A 5,798-nucleotide genomic window follows, 5' to 3' on the forward strand; every position below is an offset into this window, starting at 1 on the left:
ATTACATCTACCCGAAAAAAGGTCCCCTAATATATAGGTACTCTTGATGATTTCTAGATTTGGCTATTCATGTTTTAAAATGATGAAGTGGAATTTATTAACCAAAATAATACGTCCAATCATGGCTCCAAAACGCTACACTTAACCAACAATGTATCATATGTTATTATTGCACCATCAGCTTTGTGAGGGCACCGGCTTCCCGTACCATAGAGGCATAGAGAATCCCCCCCCCCCCTCCTCCCATCCCGCCCACCACACACACACGCCTCACCATACCAGTGGTGACCACCGACGGTGGGGAGGGGAGGAACTTGGATCGCCCCCCATGTCGTGTGCTTTGTGCCATAGTAACGAAAATTTTGCATCATGAATATAATATCCATATTTACTATTACAACATGTACTTTCAAATGGGTCCAACAAAATTGAAAATAATATCTTTGATTTCATGGTGAAGATGTATGGTTCCTCATCTGTGTAGGAAGATAAATAGTTAGGATCATATTTATACTAAAAGTATTTTGGATGCCTTTTATTGAGCAAGCTTATTCTCATTGTATGACTAAAAATATTGGCCGCATGCATCGTTTTGCTGCAGAGGCTGGGCTGCCCTTTTTCGAAAAAAAAGATCACAAATGACTAAAATTACATCAAAAGTATGTGAAAATACTATATACCATTAGACTAGTGGTAAAAATGCTACTTTATTGCGAAATTTGGTTGCAAACTTGCGGCCATGTCAAAAAACCTAAAGGATCCGCATAGTCGAACAGAAGGACGCCAAATTTTATTTGTTCTATCAAAGGAACAGCATGGACATTGTCAAAATCTAGCATATTCCGACCCTTAGCAAACAAAGCGCAAAGCTAACGTACGTGTGTATCGTGTATAATTTTTTCGTGCACGCCGCTGTGAAATTTAATTTCACTAGAGCTACGGCGTCATGCCGCCGGCTAACTTCGTAGCTGCCCAGAGGGACGGTAGTTCCTGCTATTATTATTCACGCTAGGGTTGTTAATCATGAGATCGAGCTATACCACAGGATTTGTATTTGTGGACGCGTGCTTCCGTGCGTCTCGAGGAAAAGATGATAAAACGACGAGTGACCCCAAACACCATGCATGTAACTTTCTAGTCTTCTAAACAAGTTCCCTACGAGTAGGAGTAAAGAAGACAGCGGCTTTCAAACGAATTGCTAGGGGTACGTCCTGCTCACTGTGGTCGACATTATGCTGAACCAAGAAGCAAGCTATATATAGTTGATTTTTTTTTCGTAACATAGTATAAAGTCAGACACTCACAAGTACTCATTTCTATGAACACACGCGCAAACGTATACTGAATCAGAATTGATCTAGCATGTTTTGAAATTGACGAAGTCACCACCGCTGTTTCGCTATTGAGGTAAACGTCGTCTCCCACTGAAAAAATATTCACCTTCATAAGACACCAAATCATTAAACCTAGGGTTTGATCCCTGTGTGCTAGGGATGCCACTACCATCCTAACTATCCAACTACATGTTGGTTATTGGTGATGGGTAGCTTCTTTTGCTCAAGCTGGCCATATCATGCATAGTGTTTCGATTTCCTTTTTGAACCGGTCCCTTGAACCAACATTGTGGTTGTGTGCACAAAACATGTCGCTATAAGAATTTTTTTACTGCCTCCCCGAGGTTTCCCCAAACCCTAGCCTCGGCCCCTTTCAGTCCCCTCGGCCACGCCCTTCCCAGTCCAGCCCCTCCGCCACTCACTGTGCGGTAGATGGAGAATGTTGCCGTCAGCTACCTTTTAGCAGGTGCCGACAACTGGGGCTCTATGCGCTCTGTAAACCAAGGGGGTGTTTGACGGTGATTCATCGCCTACATGTCATACTACAGGTCTTTGCTCAAATCCATCCATGGTGCTTAGCTCAAGAAACATGTTAGTGATGACTATTAAGACCGATGGTTTGTCAGTTTTGAACTGATATCGAAATACTTGTTATATTCTTTTTAAAGCAAGTACTGAGACTGTATTTTCTTTTGCGAAAAGGTCATCCGGTCTATTAAAAGCATGAACAACAATACAAAGAACCTCAAAATAAATAAAAATTACAAATATGTCTTTTAACCACCTACCGATGACTACAAGCACTGGAGCGAGCCAAAGGTGCACCGGTGGCCTCGCCCCTTCCTCACCCAAGACGAACAAATCTTGTAATAGTATAGCTTGTTGTAGTAGGTAGACAGATAAAAAAATTGTCGTACAAAGACCCCAAAGAACCCGACGATAGCCATTATAGATCAAATGAATCAAACTAGCAACCACACCAACGACTACGGAAATCAATCAAATACTTGATAAAAAGGGAAAAAATTGACAGAAAAAGCGAACACGGAGTGGTGACTTTGGAGGCACGGCAGAAGGCGTCCCCGCCGCAGGTGGCAGCTAGCCATACGACTTCTTGGCGAGGGGAAGAGGATTAGAGGAGCGGCGGAGCGCTAGAGTTTGGGGGCATGCTATCCTATCGCAAGAACTTTGGCTTTGTTAGGGAAAGACTTGTTCTATTATGTACCATAGTCTTTTCCACATGTTATAGTTATTTTGGGGGCTTTTTATGTATAACTAGCAGGAGTGGTATTTCTGCTAAATTGATCTTTCGAGAGCACTTAGTTAAGTGCGTGTACAAGAGGTGGTGTAAAACCTTCCTTCCTCTCGTCACACTAGATATCTGCTTGTGCGGAAAAAGAGAAGGACAAGACATGACGACTTGACGAGATCGCCATGTCTCGACGGATAGATAGCCCAGGCGCAGGACCCGACACAGGTACAAGAGACAAGGGCTACCTACATGTTGTCTCTGGTGTTTTGTGCATCAAGAATTCAAGATGCATGACGCAGAGAGGGCCAGAAGAGATACGTGAGACGCTATCTCTACGTCTGTAGAGTAGAGGAGAAAAGCAAATTTTCATGGCCGAAACTTAAGCGGTGCACCGCGTGGACGTACTTGAGCCATTAGTCAATTTCATGCTCTCTGTCTACTCCACATAAACACGTCCCGTAAACGTCAGTTAGTGTGCTTACCGCATGACCTCATAGCAACAGTGCAGTGCGCCCAGGAAGATTCGACACTGATTGATCAAGGTTTGTTCGTTCGTTGTAGGGCTGGTCTAGTCGGCCTCGGCCGGCCGGCCGGGCTGTCTGCTAGCTTTTGTAAATGGAAAAGGAAAGGGTGTAACACCTCTGAAAGAGAAAAGGTGAAAGTGAAGGAACAAAGCGAGCATGAGAAGAGGGGTGAAACAAGAAAAGAATCACCTTGCATTATCACCTTTCTCCTGTGAAGTCTTACTTAGGGGTGAAACAAGAAAAGAATCACCTTGCATTATCACCTTTCTCCTCTGAAGTCTTACTTCGATACAGAAACGACCTGGTTATATAAAATGTGTTTTGCTCTACACGATTTGGTTTAGGGGTTTTGCTCTACACGATTTGGTTTAGGGTCTTTCTTTCTTTTTCTTTCGGGTATCCCACCTCTGCATCGAGTGATGTTTATTACGAGAATATCACCAGATCTTACAAAGTGTAAGGGTCATGTTCAACCAAAACAATAGAAAACACGAAGCTAGCACCATCATGAATTATGTAACTAGATCAACCACCATCCATATTGGTTGAACATATCTTATATCGATCCTCTTGGTCTCTAAATTGTTGTGCACACAGTTCAAAAGCTACCGCTCCTCCACAGGTTGGAGAAATGACCACCTACGGGTCAGAATGCTCATTTCCCCTCTCCCCTCTCTCGCGTTGCTACAGTAGATGCGTGCCTCCTCAAAGAAACCGGGCCGAACCAAAGCCAATCTCACCGGCGCCGCCAGTCGAGATGGGTGGAGGGGAGGCGCCGGAGTGCATAGTCTAGCTAGGAGTAGTGGCTTTATGCCAGTAGGGGCTTGATGCCCAGTAGTGCGAGTGGTGGAGGAGATCTGCCCGCCTGGATCTCGTCCGATTTAGGGTTCTTTCTCATGTCTCTGCTTCTCCGGTGGTCGGAGGTGGGAGTAGAGAGGAAGACAACCACTCAGCTCAATAAAGAAGTGGCGGCGAACCACCTTTTGCAGATCGACTGCGGCGGGAGGTGTTTTTCCCTGGCCAGCCTCGGCGGCGAGGGGGGAAAGGCGTACCTGCTTGCGACCAACGGCGTCATCGAGCTCCTGGCCGGCCATGGAGGCAAGGAGGAGCACAGTGCCGCCAGATCTTCGTCGATTGCTGCAGGGTGGCCTTATCTTCGCTGCTTCTGGTGCTGCGACAGAGCGCTCTTGTTGCTCCTCTTGGTCGGCCGTGGAGGCGAGAGAGAGGACAGCGAAGGCGCTGCTGTTGCGCACTGGAGGCGGTGCTGTTTCTACATCAACTATCTCTGGTGGTCTCTCATCAAGCGCAAACACGCAGCTGCCGCCATGGCCGCTGTGATCTGCAGCCGACGCGACGGCTGGTTCTCTGCCTCCAAGTCAGAGGCAACTTCCTGTCCCCACTGGAGCTCGACGCCTACTTGCAGCCAAGTGATTCATTCCCGGCGGCAAGCAGGTTGCCAGTGGGGGTGGGTTCTCGCCGGTCGGAAGAGTTCGAGCTCCTTCTCTCCTTTCCTTGGCGGCGACGCTTCGAGGATGCCGACGAGCGATGACGGAGCCGCTCCAGGACCTGATTGCTTTTCTATATTTTGTTCTGGCGTGTTCTTTGTAAAGTTACAGGCCTTTTCCTCTAATATTAGGTTCTTTAGGGCGAGTTCTGATAGGGGCCTGTATGCATATTGTACCCGTCTCCTGTTACTTTAATATATTACCACCTCCTTTCTCAAAAAAAAAAACACCTACGGGTACAATGGGTAGCTTCGAGAACAAGCTGCAAATAATAGGAAACTCTATCGTTAAAAAAACATCATTGCGATAGATGACCCTACACAAAACACAAACTGTTGCCTGAATTTGAGCTTTAACTTTTACGATAGCTATATTCAACCAATTCTAGACAAATTCGCTATATTACTGAGTGGTAAGTTGACCCGCACAAGATGATCAAGATGATATGAGATAGAAAGATGCTCAAGTGAGATGGGATAGAAAGATGTTCAAGTGAAAACGAAAACAGCAGCAAACTGCCACCGCCACTGCTTTTTCAACCATGGATGGATAACTGGAAACTTCTTGCCCTCTACTCGATGCCACCCTTCGCTCGCAAGCAAAGGTTTTTTAGACTTGTCCCTTTTCTTGTACACAAAATACGTCAAGAAATCAAATGCAGCAGAATAGTGGTTTGGTTCAAGCTAACGAAATCAAAGGAAGAATATTAACATTTTGTAGAAATTTAGACCAACTGGCCTGGAATTTGCTATATAACAAAGCCACGTGACAACCGAGCAAGATGGAAACTACAGCGAACTCAGGCCCCCTCCACGGGGCCACCACAATGACAGCTACCAACCTTGACACAATGTAGAAATGATCCCGGCACAATGGCATCATTTCCCCAACAGTTCATCTTTAGATTCATCGACCGATTTGATTCAATTTAAAGTCCTCAGAGGTACATTACTTGCTACATTCAAACCACAGCTTTGGTATGCTTTGGTATGGTTTCTTGAATGCTGCTGCATGAACCTTCTCCTCTGAAGAAATGACAGCTACGAGCATGTAGACAAACTCTTTTTCTGCTATCCAGACCTGAATGCACCCCCAATCACCTGCGTGAACATCTAGAACAAAGTGCCAGACCTGTCTTCTTGGCTAGTGGCGCCAGATATTCCAGAAATCTCCTTCCGGAGAT

This window comes from Lolium rigidum, chromosome 1 (genome assembly GCF_022539505.1).
Source record: "Lolium rigidum isolate FL_2022 chromosome 1, APGP_CSIRO_Lrig_0.1, whole genome shotgun sequence".
In the NCBI taxonomy this organism is placed as follows: Eukaryota; Viridiplantae; Streptophyta; class Magnoliopsida; order Poales; family Poaceae; genus Lolium; species Lolium rigidum.